The 20862-nt window shown below is 42.1% G+C and overlaps 1 protein-coding gene, 1 non-coding gene and 1 pseudogene across 2 annotated transcripts in view; all 3 read right to left on the bottom strand.

The window, feature by feature from the left end:
• SCD5 (stearoyl-CoA desaturase 5) overlaps positions 1–20862 on the bottom strand; it is a 131958-nt gene that overhangs the window by 81531 nt on the left and 29565 nt on the right. The window lies entirely within an intron of this gene.
• Positions 2348–2467, bottom strand: LOC112476335. Its single transcript, XR_003045037.1, has one exon. It is a non-coding gene; the product is annotated as a 5S ribosomal RNA (ribosomal RNA).
• On the bottom strand, positions 4685–4800 carry LOC112476354 (annotated as a pseudogene).

Below are 20862 nucleotides of genomic sequence, written 5' to 3'. Positions count from 1 at the left end.
AGAACAAATGGGGGAGAGTTAGTAATATTAAAGCAGAAATAAGAATAATTATAATACTTACCATAGACTGAGAACCTACTATGTGCCAGGCACAGTGCTAAGCACTTCAAAACCATTAATCATACTTTTCATAATGACTTTGAAAAGTAGATGATGAAAAGTTGTTATTTACAACTACAAGTAAGGAAATTGGCCCTTGAGAAGGTAAAGGCCTGCCTGCAATTCACTGCCAGTAAATGTGCGAGCCAGCATTCAAACCTGGATTCTCTGACTCCAAAGCACATACCTTTCACTTACATACTGCTACAGGGGTTTTGGAACTAGACCTACTGGGTCTAAATTCCAGCTGTACCATTTACAAGCTATTTAATTTCTCCAAACATCACTTAATTTCCTCTTACATAAAATAGGGGTGACAACAGTAACTTCCCACACAGGATTTTGTGAAAATTAAATTAGATGTTTATTAAAGGATTTAACATTGTGGCTGGCTCATCGTAAATGTTCAAATAGATGCCAACTACCATTATTGTTGTGTCAGTCCTTGCAAGGCTGCCTATAAGTGCAAACATTACATATGGATAATCAGTGGACCAGGTTGGCCAATAATGTGTCATTTGGCCAACTGTCTTTGGACCCCTTTCTCTATAAAGGCATTTCCCATGGTACCTCATTCCTGCCACTGGCACAAGGAGAAAACAAGACATCACTGAAGACAAAAGCATGGAGTACCAGGGTAAAATAAGGAAACTGCACCCACCTGAAAGGTTTTCATTCAGGCCTATGGAATCAGGAAGCGAGAAAGGAAGAGCTGATGTTTGAGACCACAGTTGAGCTAGTCTCATAAAGCACAAATGCAGTACACTGTGGAAGGCAGAAAGACCACCACAGAGGAGAAAATGAATTACCTAGGGGTTGGAATGGAGGGTTTTGCTCATGTTACTGTGTAAAGAAGTACTCTCATAGAAGAGCAAAAGATTTTAGGCTGAGAAGAATTTAATCAGTTTCTCCAGCCCATTTTAACCTAAAAAGAATTTAACTTCCAAGTCTTAAATGGGAACCAGAATTTAGACACAGTTAAACTAGAGGAAGATAGAAGGTGGGGAGAAGGACCCATCCACTGTCCAGAAACCAGAAGGAAAGCACTCGCCCATGGAAGGATTGACCAGGCTCAGATTTAAGGGCTAATTCGGCTCAGACACACAGGGCGCGGTAGAGGGAGTGAGGTGAGAGGACACGAAAATGGACCTTCGTTATTTCCACTCTTGTTTTTAATTTTTGTGTTTTTGTTTTTGTTTTGGATCGGCTAGATGAGGACATCAAATTCAGCTGTGTTCATTTCTACTTGGACAGGCCAAGGATACGTTTAAATAATCGATAGGCAATGACATTTATTTTTAACACCTGCCTGCTTGAGAATTGCATCTGCTGCAATCCTGAGGTGCATGGGCAAAAATGTCGTAAAGCACCTTTGTTGTTCCAGCAAAATGGAATATAAAAATGTTATTAAATCTGCAAATGGTTGGAGAAAGTATATAGTATGGATCCTACTACAGAAGGTCCCAAACAACTTCGAGACCTAAGAAACAGTACGAGTGAATTTACAGAGGTTGGTGGAAGAAGAAAACCAAATGTGAAGAAACAAAGAATTTGGTGTGCTAAATTTATCATTAGACTGCAGAACTGGGCTGAGTTAGGGGGCTGCTAGTCACATACTCAGTAAACAATACTCTTCAGTGGAAAAGGCCAGTGGGAGGAGACAGCAGTGGCTTCTGTCTTTATCACCACTGTCGTCAGTAAGAATTATTCACTACAATCGAAGGACATTTTTCTCAAGAAGTTTACAGTCTATTTAAGAAAACAGAATGAGTATATAAACAGAAAAGTAAATAACAATACAAGCTGTGCCAAATGGGCAATGTTTTATTCTTAGAAACTGCTGAGTGTCTTCATATTATGAAAACCTATATCCATCTTGCTATGTAGAAGTCACACCATGATGCTAGACTGAGAGATAGAGCTCCAAAGGCCAACATTATACAATTTCACTCTAAATCATCCAACAATTAAAGGACAGCTATGACTTAACGTCTTAGGAATCACTGCTCCAGAAGTCATTAATAAACTGCCTATGTGCTGTTTGAAATTGTCAATTTTAACCTCATGCTGATTTGAGAGTTATTCATCTAAAATGACTTTAGGCTTTATACCCCTAAGTATGTATGTATGTATGTGTGTACGTATGTATATATACATTTTTTTTTTTTTTAGGTGAGGCAACGCTTGATTGACCTCACAGATTGCAAGGACCTTGTCAGCTTACTATTCCTTATTTTTAAATTTTTTACGTCTACAGCACCAGGTCTTCCTAGGTGGTCTCCCATTCAAGTACTAACCAGGCCCGACCCTGCTTAGCTTCCAAGATCAGATGGGATTGGGCTTGTTCAGGGTGGCATGGCCCGTAGACCCCTAAGCATATTTTATATTTATTTTGGAAGGCAATATAAGTGTGGTGGCTAAGAGAAAGGATTCTGGAATCAGACTTCCTGGGTTCAAATCCCAATTCTACACATATCAGCTGTACAACTGTGGCAAGTTATTAAACTTCTCTAAGCCTGGGTTTCCTCATCTGTAAGTGGAAATAATAGGACTTGCCTGACATAATCATAGCGAGGATCATATAAAATAGTGCATAAGGTATGCAGCTCAATGGAGGGCATGCAGTCAGCCTACAAAACTGTTTGCTTTCATTGTTATTAACACTATGGAGGCTGAGAGAGCCTGAGTTGGTGTGAGTTGGCCATCAGAAGGGGCTAGGATGCTGCATAACCAAGATCTCCCACACAGACATGTTTAAGATCTATTCTTTAACAGTAGGGGAGTGCACAGGAAGAGGTGCCTAACAGTCTGAGGGAGGAACGCATGAGGAAATATCATATCCAATAAGTCTGCTTAAAAATAACTGGTTCACATGCACAAGTGGGGATAAAAAGAAATTCGAAATTAGAAGCAAATAAGCACATTTTGTGAAGGTTAAGAATGCGATGGGACAATGGGCGAGAGTGTTCATTGAGGCTAAGAAAATTACTTGCAGAAAAATGTGCTTCAAGCTCCAGGGAAGTCATGAAGGCCCTTTTGGGTCTGGAGAATACAGCTTTATTTCTGCCTAGCACCAGAGAGCTGTTTGTAGCAAAAAAAAAAAAAAAAAAAGTTATGGGATCAAAAGGAGCTTAATTATGTCTGTTTGTTTTAAGGGAAGCATTGCAGGTGAAAAAGAAGATGCTCTGATAAAAAATCTGGGGGTGGACAGGGAGAGAGGGTTCAGAAGCCTATTTTACACGCAGCATTAATCTCATGTTAAAGGCTCAAGTGCAGTTGTTTGCCAAGGGCTTTGGGGGTACAAAGTGCCTCAAAAGCTCTGTAGCAAATACCAGAGAATGTGTCTTCCCCAAAGGTCCGGACTGTAGTAAGACAGTCACAGAGGGCAGGCTCCGCTCTGGGTCGGCGTCTTTGTTCCGTGCTCTTACATCTGTGCTCCTTCCCATCGTACTTACATAGCTGCCTTATTACTATTTGTCACCCTCACCGGTCTTCAAGCTTCATGAGAACAGGGGCCAGGCCTGTTTTTGTTTTCCACTGTATCTTAAGCGCTTGGCAAAGAGCTGTGTAAGCATAGCATTAAGCATACAGTAAACCCACAATAAATGTGTGTGGAATAAATGCACGGGCAGATGAACAGATGTGTGCGAGAGAAGAGGAGCTTATGGACTGAATACTTGCCTTCTACATTGCATGGGGACGTTTACACTGGGCCTGATTATTAGTATTGCTTTAAATATTTTCTTTCATAGAACTGAGAAAAGCCAGACTCAATACCAGTCAGGGAGGTAACTTTCCCTATAATGCAATTCGTAAGTTACAAATGATTGTCGCAGGGCGCAAGGGTTAACCAAGTAAATCTTTTGAATTTTGTACCTTCTAAAAGGAAATCAGCTACATTAGCCTAAAAAGTATCTTTCAAAACCAATTTAGTAGGTTAAGATGTTTTAAACTATATCATTAGCAAATAATAATAACTACATATGCTTTTCATTATAATGAGGTTCTTTGTTAATGGAAAAACTGTAATAAAGTATGTGTGTATCTATGTGTGTATGTGTACATGTACGTGTACACACACACACACACACACACACCCTCCTATCTCCTGAGGTTAGTCACACCGAGAAAGCATTGCCTTTTGGTTCATTCCATTAATAACCAGGCATTACAATTCACCTGCTGGCAGCTACTATCATTGCTCGCATAGTGCTTTTTTTCCACAGGGATGGCAAATAGACAGACCCTGCGAACCTACGCCCCTGCTGAAAGTCCATGACAAACATTGCTAATCCATGATGGCCCTTTCTCTCTGAGTCTACATACCACCCCTGAATTGTTTTCAATACAGTACTCTAGCCAACCACTACAAATCAATTAAAGTTGGATACAAGACAAAATATCTTTGCCTTCTTGGCCTGGGGCCATACAATCTAAAGTATTTCCAATTCTCTTTCCATGATCCATAGTAAAACAGGATATCTGCATTGAGTACACACACAAGGTTTCACTAAATAATACTAACCCTCATTTGTGTAATATGTTTTGATTTTCTATTTTTTATTTCATTTATTATTATTATTTATGCCTATAGCATCTGGTCTTCCTAAGTGGTCTCCCATCCAAGTACTAACCAGGCCCGACCCTGCTTAGCTTCTGAGATCAGACACCAGGCTTATTCAGGGGGGCATGGCCGTAGACCATGGACCGTGGCTCTACTAGGGCACGAACCCAGGACCTTCTGCGTGAAAAGGAGACGTGCTAACTGCTACACTATGAACCACGTCCTCTATTTTGTTTTTTAAAATGCTATTTGCAACCTACTGACTTTATAAGCTATATAAAATATGGATTGTGACCTGCAATTTGAAAAATCATGCTATAAAGGAGTACCTTTGCAAACTCCAAATTCTAAGGTCATGGCAAACAGCAGGAGGAATCTGTGCTAGCTTTCTCAGAGCACTGGGCTAATGGAACCACAGTCAGAGGCTCAGTCTCCACTGAGGCCCATTAGCTCTGATGTTCTCAGCATCGGCGAATGCTTAACTCTGAGAAGCCATCTCACCAGAGCACATCCTTGGCTACAGCTAGGAGGCAAATCTCTTACTCTCGCATAAAGAATAATTGAGAATAACCATCCTGCCACAGTGAGCCAGAAAAATCACTCACACCATATGAAAGACAAACTCAAAACTCCTGCGAGGATTCTCATTACTGACTGCTTGGTTCCCACAAGAACCAGCCAAACTATTTTCAGATTGCTGAGATCACACATCTGCTCGCTCCTGTGTTTCCATGCTTCCTCTGGCTAATTCCCACTCGTCATTCATCTCCGTAAGATCCCCTGACTGCACCACGATCCACATCCCACCTCCTTCATCCATCCCTAGGCTGTTAGGTGCCCCTCCTCTACTACCTCATTCACTACTGTATTTAATTTACTGACCATCTCCCCTCACATCTTCCTGGGGGCAAAGATGGTCTTTCAACTCCATACTCAGTGCCTAGCAAAAGGCTGGCCTCACAAGTACTCAGAAAATGTTTCTTGAATGACCTAATGACTGATCCAAGTGCCAAGGAGGACAGGAGTTGATGTATTTGAGGAAGAGAAAGAAACAAGAATTAGAGGAAGCGAAAGAGAAGGAGAAGACATCTGAATAACGCTTTATGCCTTAGCATCAGCCTCAGAACTCTTACCTCACCTGAACCTCACCACAGGTGAGGCAGAATTTGTATTTCCACTATATAGGCGAGTACATCGAGGCTATGAAGAATCCTTCTTCATAGGGGGAAAAAGTTAAAACAAAACCATGGAGAGAAAAAAAAATTTTCTCTAGATTGGAAAACGTCTTTATTAGAAAAATATTCTTCTCCCCTTAATCACAAGTTGGAGGAATCCCTGAAAATAAGACTGTGAAAATTCTTAGATCATGCATTTTAGCAAAAAATACTGCTTTGTTAGAGATCTGTTCTAAAGCAAAAGAAATCCCCATAATTATGTGGGCAGGAGAATCACTACCACAAGGCCTGAAGTGTTTAACTTTAATTAAATATAATTTTAAACCAAGAGAATTTGTTCACATATGGAAATTTGTCATTCTATGAAGATTAGAAAAAACAGAAGGCAAAATGCAGGCAACATCTCTCTAAGGCTGACCTCGACTTTAAAATATATATTTAATTGTGCAGATATCAGGCAGAATCTTGACACTCCAAGACAGTGTCTGTGGCTAACAACAAGTTGAAGGGTGGGGGAGATGGAAAGAGGCGGGAAGGAGAGAGCCTTCTAAAAGCAGCCAGCTGAAATGTTCTGACCAAGAAAGGCATAATTTTACTTCTGCGCCTAAGTTCAGATGATTTGAAGCCCTGCATAAACCAAAAGCTGTCATTATAATTCAAGAATAATTGGAGCTAATGGCTGCTTAGCACAGAAAAAATGATAGGGCTGAGGAGATGGAATCTGCCAGCCTTTAAGCTGCTCTGGGAAGCAAGATCTCCACCTTAAATCCCAGCCGAGAAAACTCTGCCCCCTCTTTTCATCTCCTCGCCAAAACTGGACCTGAAGAAGGCTAGACATTTGTTGTCCTTTGATCTTCCCAACCCTACAATTAATGTAGAATATTCACCCCATGAGCACTTACATATTCATATATTCTCCCTCATTCTTGCCCTCACATTCTCTCTCTGTCTCTCTGTCTCTCTCTGTGTCTCTGTCTCTATCTCTCTCTCTCTCTCACACACCCCCCACCCCACCCCCCACACACACACGGAGCTACATCTGTTTTTCTTTTCCTCCTCAAATAAACCTACTTTTGAGTTGAAAATAGATACAAATTGAACCCTACCTACCAAATACTGAATCACATTTTCCCAAATGATGAAAGGAAGCTCATCCTCACTACCATCAAAATGTCTCTTCGACTATTTGCCAAAAAATAATTAAGAAACCCTACAATATCAGAACTGCAAAGACTGAACAAGATCCCACGTGATTTCACGTGCACACTCCAATTTGAAAGATACTGGTCTAGGCAGCGCTTCCCAGCCCTGGCTGTATCATCTAGAGAGCTTTAACGGCTACCCAAGCCAGACGTCCCTCACCCAAGAGCACATAAATCAGGAACCTCTAGATGCTGGCGTGGTTAAAGGCTCCCCAGTGACTCTGTTGTGCAGCCAGAGTTGAGCAGCACTGCTCCTGTCCAACTCTCACGTCTCACAGATGAAGAAATGGAACTGCACAGAGGCCAAGTGACTGGCCCAAGGTCACAGAGTAAGCGGTGGTAGGGCTGAACCTACAGAACGATGCACCCTAAGGCTCCTGAGGAGGACGGACTCCAGCAGTGGAGTGTCTGCTTCCTGCGCCCTCAGAATTCTGACTCTTCTTGGGCCAAGTGATGGGTGGAGAAGGCTATGTTCACAGAGGGTCATCCATCTCACTGTTTTTTGAGCCCTCCTCAACTCTCAAAGAAATCATTTAATTTGGCCCGCAGTATAGCTAGCTCATGTAACTCATTTCCGTTTGACTCACCAAATGTGTATCAAATGCATTCGTATTTGCCCATCCCCCTCTCAGCTCTCTTCCTCTCCCCACCCCACCCTCACTCCAGTTTAGAGGAAAAGCAGCCAGCACACACCACCCAGACAGAAATCTCTGAGAAAATCCAACTCAGAAGGATGAAAAGACAAGACAGGGTTCATTCCATTTCCTTGGACCCTTGGAAAATGCTTACATTGGAGACTGACTGGGACCTGCCAACTTGGAGAGAAAAAGCAACGTTTGGTACCAGCTGTGGAAGGAAGGCAAAAGCTGGTTTCGAGATTTGCTCGGGCACAGAGATGGTTTATGAAAAACCCAAATGTCACAGTCTCCTTGCTCCTTCAGGTCCTCTCACAGACAATGCCGTTCCTGTCGAGTGCAGACCAGCCTGAAAAATGAGACCTGAGAATGGGGGGGTGGGGGAGGAATCTATTCAAAGACCCAAATCGCCAGAGGCCCATGGCTTTTATGTGAAGGATAACTTATCTTCCAGTTTTGCAGGAGTAAAAAGAGCTAAAATGGAATGAAGGCAAAAGGACATAAATGGGGAAATCAGAATAGGAGAAAGAGAAGGAAGAGGGAAAATAAGAATAAAGAGTACAAAAGCAGAGAAATGTGTGGTTATTAAAAGTAAATTTAAAAGCTCTGTGTTTTGCTTCCTGAATTTCAGTATCACAGGAAAAGGGCTGAATCTTCTGAGATAGCTCAAATGCAAGGACTAGGAATGAGAAGGGTGAGACTGGAGGTCCTTTCGTCAAAATTTTGAGGAACTGCACTGCCTGGTCCCTTGGCTGCCACAGGAGAGGTGTGCTGGGTGGTCCACGAAGAGAGAGGGACCCCTCTCAGGCTCCATTCCTAACCCACTTTTATAGAAAATAGGACAAAACCTCCTTCCCCTGTTACCAGCAGCCAGCACTTTTACCCCACAACTGGAAGGAAATCTGCTCAGTGCTTCTGTTTACAATTTCCATTCAGGCAATCATCACATTTTGGAATGGAGTCTGCCGAGAGAGATAATTTCAGCTCTTCTTCTATTTTCAGGTTTCCTTTTAGTTGGAGGGTGGCATCAACTAAGCTCCAAGAAGCAATTTAAAAGTGGGGGTTGATGAAAGGGGGGAACCCATGCCAATCTACAAACCTGCAGAGCCTGGGGAAGAAGCTTTTATTTTTAACACTGAGATCTGTGAGGCTGACCTATATTTCACTTCTTATGTTGACAAAAATGACAAGCCTTGAAGGCCAGGGCACAGAACTGAGGAGATGCTCTTTGAAGGCTTTGCACAGAGTAGCAGTCACAGTCGGACACCAAACTTCCACCTTGGACAGAGACAGGGACTAACACAAAGGTGCTGGAGTGTCTGAGTAAATGATGCACTCAGGTAGAGGGGAGGGGAAGAATCTGATCGTAGTTTTACCATCAGATCTCAGAAATTAGTCCATAGCCAGACTGAACCATGCAGCCAACAAGAAAAATATGGGTGGAGGGGGGCCCAACTACAGGTTCAGGAAAGGAGAAAGTGAGTGTTAAATTTCTGGATTTCAGTGGAGAATCCGTCCAACGCATCAGAATCCCTTGGTCAAGTTGGCAAAGGAGGAGGTGATGTTAAACAATGTGATCAAACAGGTCTGCTTAACACCTTCAGATATGTTTTTTTTTTTTAAATGTGTCATCTCTACTGCTATTTTATTCCGTATTTTATTTCTCCTATTTTTCAAAACCTAACCCTCTAAATCATATTTGTCTGGCTAGCCTTACGATGACAACTCTTCAAATGTGTAATACAATGTTAAATTTAATTTTATGCCGGAGACACCGAAAGTTGACACAGCTACATTTTTTTTTTTTTTTTGTCAAACCATCACATTTTAGTCTGTCATCCAGCCAGTGGACTGGAAACAGAGTAGAATCACTTCAGATTATGAGATATTTTAGACCCTGTACCACTCATCTTTTTTTCTTGTCAATCTGTCATCTAATTGGAAAGCAGTCTAATAATTTAATGTAGGTGCAGAAGCCCCATGGCTCAGTGACAGGAGGCTCCAGGAAGAAGGGCAAAGGCCTGAGCTGGATTTTCCTCCACTTGGTGTTCCATAAGCAGCTCACTCTAAACACTATAATGCAGAGCCCAATATCTTTCTCTGCTCCCTTCTAGAATCCGTGATCAATGGCACCATCATCCACTTGTCACCCCACAGTGGAAGCAGTGATGGTGGTGGGAGTCATTAGATGCCTTCCTTTGCCCCCCTAGGCTCCCTCAGGAGAGGCACGGCACGGTGATGAAGAGAGGAGGTGACAGAGCCAGAGTCCCAGTTTGTCACTTGCAAGGTACAAGAGTGCTCTTGGGCCAAGTGACTACACCTCTCTGTGCCTCAAATTCCTCACCTGTAAAACCTCTTAAGGTTGCTGTGAAAGTAAATGAATTATAATATGTCATACACTTAGAACCATGCCTACTACATATTAAGGGCTTAGTGTTGGGTAAGACTTCCTGTCCCTAACCACATGTCCACACAGTATCAGGACCTGTGATATTCAAAATCCTCTCCAAACCCATGATCTTTTCTATTTGTTTGTAGCCCTCATCATCTCTCACCTGGACTAACAACATCCTCTTTGGTCTCCTCATCTGTACTTGTCTGTATTCTCATCGCACCTTCCCACCCCGACAGCCCCAAACCATCCTCCACAGAAACACTGCACTGATCTTTCTAAAACATGAACCCAAACATCTCATTCTCATTCTCAAGTCCTGCAATGGCACCTCGCCCTCCGCAGGGGGAACACCCGAACTGCATGTGTCACGTGTGTCCTGCTCCTCCCCACCTTCTCTCCATCTCCGTTTTCAGCCACTCCTCACCTATCACCTTTCCTTTCACCCAGTTACACTGCGCTACTGTTCACCCCCCGGCTTGCTGTCTAAAGCCTCCATGCCTGTGTGATTCCTCTGTGGAAAAGTCCTATAGGGCCCAATTTAGTCACCGTGTCCTTCAGACAGCCCTCCCAGAACCCAACCATGGGCGAACTCCTCATTCTGGGCTCCCAAAGCCCTGAGCATTTCTCCTGCCCCACCTTCCCAGGTTACACTGCAGTTCTCTGGAATTTGAGGGTGGGACTCATCCCAAGCACCTTTATAGCCCCGACACAGGTGTTCAAGCCCAACTCGATGACTGTGCGGTGAGTGGTTAAGACCATGGACTCTGAAGTCAGAGTGCTGGGCACGTATCCTGATTCCAGCATTTATTGGCTATGTGACCTTCATCAAGTCATGACCTTATAGAGCCTCATCTGTAAAGTGGGGATGACTGCAGTACCTCCATCACAGAGGTATTGTGAAGAATGAACTAAATTAACATGTCATCTTTAGCTTGGTGTCTGGCACATAGCAAGCACATTATATATACTTCGGGGGAGGAAAGTCCTGATAAATGAAAAGTACCAACAAGATGAAAATTAAAACAAAAGTATATGCACGAGCTTCAAACCCTTTTGTAGGCAGAACTCATTAATGGATATGCCAAGATAATCGTGGATATGGTGGTCACTTGGCTGCTTCTGAGACTTCAGAAAAGTAAACAAGAAAATAGTTGAACCAACTGGTAATTGTGCCCCATTTCCGAGAGACTGGGTTAGTGAGAGCTACCCTGTCAGGAGCAAGGGGATACGTTCCGGAGGATGACGCCGAATCCGGAGCAAGCTGTTCACCCCCTGCAGAAGCCAAGGAGTAGAGGAAGAAGGGGCCAACAGAACCCTGGATCGCTCTGCCAGACTCTACAGGAGATCGATGCCTCACAGCTAAGCTTTGCCAAAATTCTTTCTAACAACAGGTTATTGATCCACACTTTGCCCAGAAGACGTGCTTAACTAATCTCTGTTTCCATGACTTCCTTGCCCCTCAGTGCCAGCAGAATCAGCTGCTGCTGATGGTAATCAAAAATGATTCTCTGCCCTTCTTGCCAAGAATTTGAGTGAAAATCCTCTCGGCTCATTAAAATGCTGTATAACCTTGTAAATCCTACCAAATGCCACCACAAACACAGGCTGAATTTTTCTTCTTTAACTGACTTCGCAAAACTAACACTTGTCCAGTAGGGCATATTCAGAGGTTTGATTTCTTTTAGTAACGAGAATCCTCAGAAAAATAAATGAGTTGAAAAAGACGGAGACAGACATAGGTTGACTGCTTCTCCAAGGGAGCTGAGAGCCAGTCAGTCACAGTTTAACTTCTGACCGAGACGCTCAAGAGCATGTACCCAAAACACTGATTTCGACAGCACCCAGAGGGGACCTGCCTGTGACAGTGTGGCCTAGGGCAGCATTGGAACAACCCCAAAGGCTCCTGATTTGAATGACTTCAGAGTTACTGATTCACAGTATTAGTTTGCTAGGGCTGCCATAACGAAGACCACAGACTGGGTGTCTTAAACAAGAGAAATTTATTGTCTCAGTTCTGGAGGCTAGACACCCAAAATCAAGGTGTTGGCAGTGTTGATTCCTGTTGAAGACTCTACAGGAGACTGTTCCGGGCCTCTCTCCTCAGCTTCTGGTTTGCTGGCGATCTCTTCCATTCTTTAGCTTGGAAAAGCATCATCTCGATCTTTGCCTTCTCTTCACATGGCATTCTCCACGTGTGTGGGTCTACATTCAAATTTCTTCTTTTGGTAAAGACACCTGTTATGTTTGATTAGGGTCCACCCTAATGACTTCATTTTAATTCGATTACCTTGACCCTGTTTCAAATACAGTCATGTTCTGAGGTATAAATTTGTGGAGGACATATAAACATGTCATATAAATTTGTGGAGGACACAATTTAACCCATAACACCCACTCTCTCTCCAAAGATCACTCTGTAACACCAGGAATTAAGCTTTGGATCAGTGTGACCGGATATGAGTATTGATGGCAGGAACACAGGTTCTGCACATATGAGCCTGGGGCAGGAGGATGCGCTGCTCGTTGGGTTGTGGTGGCTCCATCAGCATTCGAGAAACACACAGTGAGAAGAAACAGCACTTGCAAGAGCCCAGAAAAGAAGACTAACAGAGGGGCTCCACTGAGACGAAGTCCTAGCAAGCATAAAATACACAGGTCACACATGCCTGGCTTTAGCTGTCACGGCTACAAAGATGCCTCCCCAGTGATCACAAGCATGTCACTTCACAATCACGAGGCGCACACGGACGTCTGAACTCATCCCACAGTCTGACTTGACCCTTTGCTCCAGCTCCCAGCTAACATCTCCAACTGCTGCTTACTGAGGCTGCCAGCCAGTCAGTCCCCTCACACTTCCTGAGAGCATAGACCTCTCCAGTACCGTCCAGTCAGAACCCACCGTTCCTTTTCTCTACACCTTCGGCACTTTCCCTGAACCTGTTTTTTGACCCCCACTTAGCCTAATTCTGCCTATTTAAGTTCTTAACTAAATGTGACCTCCATGAGACTAGAGAATTTAGTCCATTATGCTCACTCCTTCGTTCCCAGCACCCAAGGTAGCACCTGGAGAGCGGGAGGGTAAACGCATATCGATGGATGCTTGGATGAATGCTGTCTTTCCCCCGACTGAAAGGGAAGCTCCTCAAAAGCAGGGAGTGAGCCCTGTTCACCTCTTTAGAGTTCCTGCCTGGGGCATATAGAGGCCCCTGCATAAGAATGAATTGAATGAATGGATGCTTCCCACTTAGATGTTTTGCTTCACCTCAAACTAAACTCTGAAGTCAAATACAACCCTTAACTTACCACATTACTTCTCAAACGAGCTCCCTCTCAACACTCAAGATGCTCTCTTACAAAGACAACCTCCTTTCTTCCTCCCTCCAAAAGTGACCACTCCTTCCTGTGAGCCCCGCACGTACTCTGTACATGCCTCTATCCTCGTATCTATAATTCACTTGTTTTCTCCTACTAGGCCATGAGTTAGCCAAGGGGAAGGATTTTCCTCTTATCTTTTTAACACAGGGCTTTGTAAGCCTCCTTTCTTGTAAAGGAATAAATTACTTTCCTGTTGACACAAACCCAAGCCTGACACTCTTCCTTGCCTCCTCTGCTAGACCAAATCTGTTATTGTCTATTCCTTTTCAGTATCTCTGGGGTCGTCCATTCCAGATATCCTGTTGACACAAACCCAAGCCTGACACTCTTCCTGACACTGAGAAGAGATACCCCTTCTCAGTATCTCTGGGGTCGTCCGTTCCATCTCTCCATCCATTCCATCATGCATCCACTCATCCCTTTCCATTCCTCCAACCGCCATCCATCCTAACCCCATTCAATCTCTCTGGCTCTTTCTTCCCTCCTTCAAACCAGCCTATACAGGGCTGCCAAATTAAGAATTCTACAGCATTACTTTGAAAAAAAAAAAAAATTCCCAGCTCCTTAGCTCTAAAACCTTTGCTAATCCTTCACTGCTACACTATAAAGTCTAAATTCCCTGCCATGCCTTTCAGAATCCTGATAACCTGAGTCCCCAACTCTCTCTTGCCAATTTTATTTTCCACTTTCCATGTCATGAACCTCTCTTCTCAAACAAGTCTGTTCCTTTCCCCCGAACAACTGCCCACACTCACTCCTGTCTCAATACTTCTGCTGCTCTCCTTGCTTATTTAGTTTCAAAATCCTTCCTGTTACCCAAGTCCTACATTTATTCAAGCCCAGTTCAAGTCTCACCTCCTCCATGACCCTGTCCCTGATTACCCCTGCCCTAGGAGACTTGCTGTCCTTTGAATCCCTATGGAGCTTATTGTCTACACCATTAATTTGCAGCACATGCCACCTTACGTTATTTATTCTTGCTATGCCAATGCATATCCCACCTATCCTATAAGCCTCTTGAGGGCAGGACCTGTGCCTGGCTTTTCATAATCTTAGTATCTAACATAGTGCTAAGCACAGCATACACACAACAGGAGTGTGGGTGAAAAGCAACTGGCCATTTGGGGGCTTTGGAATATTAGCCTCTACTGCTGCATATCCATCACAGGCGATGTAAGCAATTGACATTCATTGTGATGGGCATGCATTTCACCAGTATGATGGATTCTTTTGGCAGAATTCAATGCTAGGTATTCTATATTTTATCAAGTGAATGAATTACAGGATGGCAAATGACCTCTGGTTATCAAAGCCTAGAGGCAGGAATGAAGGTACCACAGCCGTTCCAACCAAAAAACTGCTGCCACCATTCCCATAAAAATCATTGGACAGGCAACTTCTGACACCTGCCCTGGTGACATGAGGCCTGACTCTCAGGAGACTCTTCTTAAGGCCCTAATCTCTATCCCAAATTGTATCTTCTCCCTTGTGGGTTAGTCTGATTTATTCTGTCTTGGGTCCTCTCCCTCTAGTTGACACCAAGATTCTGTCCACATAGAGAGGAGAACACTTTATAGCAACTGATAGTCAGTTGAGGTGTTGCCATGGAAACACAGTGGTGGTTTCAGGAAATCCATCTGTTTTTAAATTGCTCCACAGACTTCTTTCACAGATTGTGTAGCTCAGGGTCCCTGAAACCTTCACTCCCACAGGACCTTTCTGCAGCTTCCTTCTCTTTCCTCTCTTCCAAATTTCAAACCTCACCTAGAAATCTTGCACCTTAGGGGCTAAATTGATGAACTAGTTCTTAACATTCAGCAAAGTGAAGCTAGAACTAGTACCTCCACTTAAGCTGAAAATCAATGTTGCCATGGCAACAAAGGCAGCCTGTGGTGGGTGGGGAGAATTGGTGGGCTTCTGGAAGGATCAGCATTTTTACTGGTTATTCTGGACGTAGAAGAAGCAACGCTGTTTACTTGAAGTTTTCCTTTCATTAATTCCAAAGGAAAAAATATAGTGATACTTCGATTAACAAAAAAAGATATATCAAGAGGTATAACTTGTCGTCAGAAGATTCAACAGAAACGTAGAGGCAACACAAGATTCTGGTTAGACAGCAATGCCCTCCTTCCCATTCGATCTTCCTCCACTCTCTCTTGAGAGGTGGATGACAGCCCAACAACCTAGGCCCTGCCTCTCCTGGGTTGGTCCTGGCCCCACAGTCGTCACAAGGCCCAGGAGGGAGGGAAAGCACTGTCTGCTCCAGACAATTCTACTGAACCATGGAAGCCCAGGGACACTGTCCTCAGGAGGAGAGTTGTAGTAAATAATGTCCCTGATGGCTGAATTGTGTTCCTTCCCCATATTCATATGTTGAAATTCTTAACCCCCACTACCTCAAAATATGGCTACATTTGGAGACAGGGCATTTGAAGTGGTGACTAAGTTAAACGAGGCTGTTACGGTATCTTCAAAAGAAGAGGAAATTTGGACACACCGAAAGTCGTCAGGGGTGCATGTGCATAGAGTGATGACCATGTGAAGAGGCAGCAAGAGAGTGGCCGCCTGCAAGCCAAGGAGAGAGGCCTCAGGAGGAACCAAGTCTGCTGGCACCTTGATCTTGCACATGAAGCTTCCAGAACTGTGAGAAAAGTTGTTATTTAAGCCACCCAGTCTAGAGTATTTTGCTATGGCAGCCTTGGCAGACTAATGCACTGCCCTTTTTTCTCAGCTGCCCCACCATCAGCAAGTTAATACCAAGGACGACCACACAAAAATGTTTGTCTTCAGGGAGTTACATCCTCTTGACATCTACTTCGATATTAATATATCGGTCTTCGTTGATTAATGTTTGTATGATATATCTTTTTCCATCTTATTTTTAATCTACTTGTCTTTATATTTAAAGAGAGTTTCTGCTGCCAGCATATAGTTAGGCCTTGTTTTTTAGCCGGTCTGACAATTTCCGCCTTCCAATTGAGGTATTTAGAATTGTGCTGTCCAATAGAACACTAACCACATGTGGCTATTTTAATTCAAATTAACCGAAATTTAATAAAATTTAAAATTCAGTTCATGAGTTACATTTCGAATGTGCAATGGCCATGCGTAACTAGGTATTAGCACAGATAAAGAACACTGCCATCATCACAGAATGTTCTACTGGACTGTTTACATTTGGTGCTATTATTAAAATGGCTGGTTAAATCTACAACTTTGCTGTTTATTTTCTATTTCTCCAACTGTTCTTTGTTTTCTTAATCTTTTTCTGACCACTTTGAATTAATTGAATATTTTCCCTCATTCCATTTTATCTCCTTTGTTAGTTTATTAATGATAACTGTTTTGCTTTGTTTAGTGGTTGCTTTAGTGTTCTTCACAGTACACATCTTTACTTATCATTGTCTGCCTTCAAGTAATAGTATACCACTTTACCTATAAGAATTTAGAATGATCTATTTCATTTCCCCTTTCTAGCCTTTGTGCAATGATTTTCATATATTTCACTTCTACATATGTTTTAAATCCCAAAACAGTTATTTTTGCTTTAAATCACCTTTATCTTTTAAAAATATTTTTAAAATAAGAAAAAAGCCTATTATATTTATCTATATATAGATAATATAAATATATATTATCTATATTTTGTTATTTACTTTTATGTTGATCAAGACTTCCAGCTGGTAGATTTTCCATCTAACTAAGGAACTTCCTTTAACATTTATTGTAGTGCAGGTCTGCTGGCAATGAATTCTCTTGGTTTTTGTATGTTGGAAAAAGTATTTTATCCTCATTTTGAAAGATATTTTTGTTGGATATTGAATTCTCAATTGATATATATATTTTTTTTCTTTAAGTGCTTTAAAGATGTTGCCCCCAGTGTCTTTGGTCTTGCTTTGTTTCCAACAAGAAGTCTGCCATCATCTTTGTCTGTTCCTCTGTAGGTGATATTTCCTTTTCTTCCTCTGAACGTTTTTTAAGATTTTTACTTTTTAAGATTATTACTGGTTTTAAGAAATTTTATTTTGCTGTTTGTAGGGTTTTGTTTTGTTTTGTTTTGTTTTTTCATATTTCTTAAACTTGGGCTATGTTCAGCTTCTTGAATCAGTGGATTTTCATTTTGATCAAATTTGAAAAATTTTGGCCGGTATTTCCTTAAATATTTTTTTCCTATCCCTACTTTTTGGACTCCAATTACATTTATATTATGCCACTTGAAGTTGTCTCACAGCTCAAATATGCTGTTCTCTTTTTCTTCAGTTTTTCCCTTTGTGTGCTTTACTTTGAATAATTTCTATTGCTACATCTTCAAATTCACTAACCTTTTCTTCTACAGTGTCTAGTCTGCCATAAATCCCACCTAGTGTATTTTTCATCTTAGATATTGTATTTTCCATCTCTAAAAGTCTGATTTAGGTCTTTTTATATATCTCTCATGTCTCTATTTTTCATATTTAACCTTTCTTTTTCTTCCTGAACATACAGGATATAGTTTCAGCATTCTTAATAAATTCTATCATAGGTGTTATTTTGAGGTCTGTTTCCTCTGATTTACTTTTTTCCTCATTATGGTTTGTGTCTTCCTTCTTCTTGCTTATCTTGTAATTTTCAATTAGATGTCAAGCATTGTGAATATTGCCTTGTTGGGTGCTGGATATTTTTGTGTTCCTATAAATATACTTGAGTTACTTGGAAACAGTTTGGTTTCTTTTAGGCTTCCTTATTTTTGTAGACTATTTTATTTTTCATTATAGTGAAATACACATAACATAAAACCTACCGTCTTAAGAAGAATGCAGTACTGTTAAGAACATTCACATGGTTGTGCAACCAATCTCCAGAACGCTTTTCATTTTGTGAAATTGAAACTCTGTACATCAAGCCTTCCTTTCTTTTTAAGATTTTTTTTTTTTGGTGGGACTAGAGCAGCCTTTAGGCTAGGACTAATTTTACCCCACTAATAAGGCAATATCCCTCTAAGTACTCTACCAACACCCCATGAATTGTATGGTTTCCCACCATGGCTCATGGGAACACGAACTATTCTCAGTCCTGTGTAAGCTCTCTGGATTGTTTCTTTTGCTCTTTTTAAGTCTTCCTCTGACCTCGGATAGTTTCCTCAAATATATGCACTGATCAGTACTTAGCTAGGACACTTTGGGAGGATTCCTTGCACATTCCCAGAGCTCCCTCTCCTTCTGTGCAGCTCTCTTCTCTCTGGTACTCTTCTCTACAAACTCTAGCTACCTTGACCTTCCTGAACTCCTAGCTCCATATCCTCAACTCAGAGAGATAGCTACGCTTCACCTGGGTTCCCACTCCCTGCTCTGCAGCCTGAAATTTCTCTGTAAGCAGTAAGCAATTGTAGGGCTCACCTCATTTTTGTACCCTTTCTCAGGGATCTCTGTCCTGTGCTGTTTGATGTTCAGTCTCTGAAAACTGCTCTTTCATATATTGTATCTGCTTTTTCAGTTGTTTCCATCAAACAGGTAAATCCAGTTCCATCTTGACTGGAAGCAGGAGTCTTACTATATTCTCTCCAGAGGATTTGCTAGAGAGAGTGTGTCTACATTTTTTTTTTAAGTGTCTGGCTTTCTCTCTCTTTTCCTTACCACTCCCTGTTTTTGTAAAAATAGTCTTTGGTACATTATCTTTTCCTCTTTGTTCTAAAGATACATGGAAGAAGGCATCAATCTAAAAACCCATATCACTAGATAATGATGGAATTTACCAGAAAAAAAATGTTAGCAGCAATGATCGGTCTGCCAAGTCCACACGCACGGTTATAGAAGATCCTCTTGTTCCATCAGGTTACTCACAGCAGCTGCATAAACATTCTCCCATATGTCTACTTTTTGAAGAGAAAAATAATTCTAAGTATATTATATGATTCAAATACCAAACTTACAAGGAAAAAAAAAGCCCTGGATTTTAAAGATTAGATATTTCTCATTTATTTGACTGAGATTAACCCACATTTGCTTTTATAAAAAATAAGAAATATTCATTACATACAATATACTCTTCTAAGTACTTTATATAAATTGTAATATAGCAAAAACTATAGCATAATTATCATTCCATTTATAGATGAGAAAACTAAAATTTAAGACTTGCCAGGGACATGTGCTAGTTTACAGCAGAGCTAGAAACCTAAGTCTATTTGACACTAAAACTCATATTACATGGGAGAGGTTTGGCAAGTTGGAGACATTATTGCCTGACTGAGAAAAAATAACATTGGCTAAATAATGGTTAGGATAACAATTCAAATAAAGGATAATATTGTCTATTAAGTAAAAACAAAGAAGTCTAACCAATAAGTAGGAAAAGTAAGGTACTGAAAAATAAGATGTCATATTTCATAAAGGTAGTTGGTGAAAGGTGAAGGTAAGCCTCCCAAAGATCGATGGTTTGGCATTATGAATCAGAGAACTAGTTATGTGACTTATCTGTAACGAAATGTCTTAGTATAAAAACACTGTGATAGAGAAAAAAAAATGGCGTAGATGATAGAGGCTCTGTTCATCGCTCTGTGACGGAAACAAGGAGCAGCAGCAAGGAAAAATCGCCTGGGATCTAGAGGAACAAGTCATACAACTAAGGAGAAATCCAAGAAATCATCCTGCAATGGCAGAAGGTAGGACAGGGCAAGGACTCAAGGCTGCTCGGTCTTGAGAGGCTGAGTGAGACAGAGGCTGCGGCAGCGGCAGCAGCAGCAGCAGAAGCCTCTTAAAGTGGTCGCATTTGTGAGCAGATTTTCATGGTGACAGACCTGCTCGCTCTGAGCACTAGTGCTGATTCGGCTGCACACAGGGGGCACCAGGGACTTACAGAGAGACATAGTCAGAGTGAGGGCCGAAGTGAGACTTGCTATGTACAGAAGTGCCAGCAGGATCCATTGTTCCCTGTTGAGCCCTCCCCCTTCCCAGGGCACCCTGACATCATCAAACTGGATAACAGAGGTCACTCCACCCAGAGGATTCTCTGAAACCCCGTCTCCCCCAATTCACAGCTCCACCCAAGCCACATCCAGATATATCCTCAGCGAGTCAGGTGCTCCTTGCTGAGCAGCACCTAGACTCACATTAGAGGAGGCAGCTAGCCTCAATTTCTAGTGTGGCCTTTTGAGGCAACTGTAAGCACAGCATCTGTGGATTGCTTGCTGAATCTGAACAGGTGGCTCCGGAGGGGTAGAGGTTTGGGCTAAGTTTGGCCTGCAGCTGAACCCTTCTCAGGACTGTGCCACACTGGACACCTACTTCACAAATCCACACTAATACCAGGAGACTTAGGTGCTTTGCTTAGTACCTAGAAAGAGACATGGAAAGGCAGCCAAAATAGGAAGACAAAGAAGCAGAAACCATATGAGAGAAGAGAACAGAGATCCAGATATAATGGAGTCAAGTAATCTAAC

Source organism: Pteropus alecto, unplaced genomic scaffold, assembly GCF_000325575.1.
Source record: "Pteropus alecto unplaced genomic scaffold, ASM32557v1 scaffold161, whole genome shotgun sequence".
In the NCBI taxonomy this organism is placed as follows: domain Eukaryota; kingdom Metazoa; phylum Chordata; class Mammalia; order Chiroptera; family Pteropodidae; genus Pteropus; species Pteropus alecto.
The sequence above is the reverse complement of the archived record's forward strand: the minus strand, read 5'-3'. Positions and strand labels throughout refer to the sequence as shown.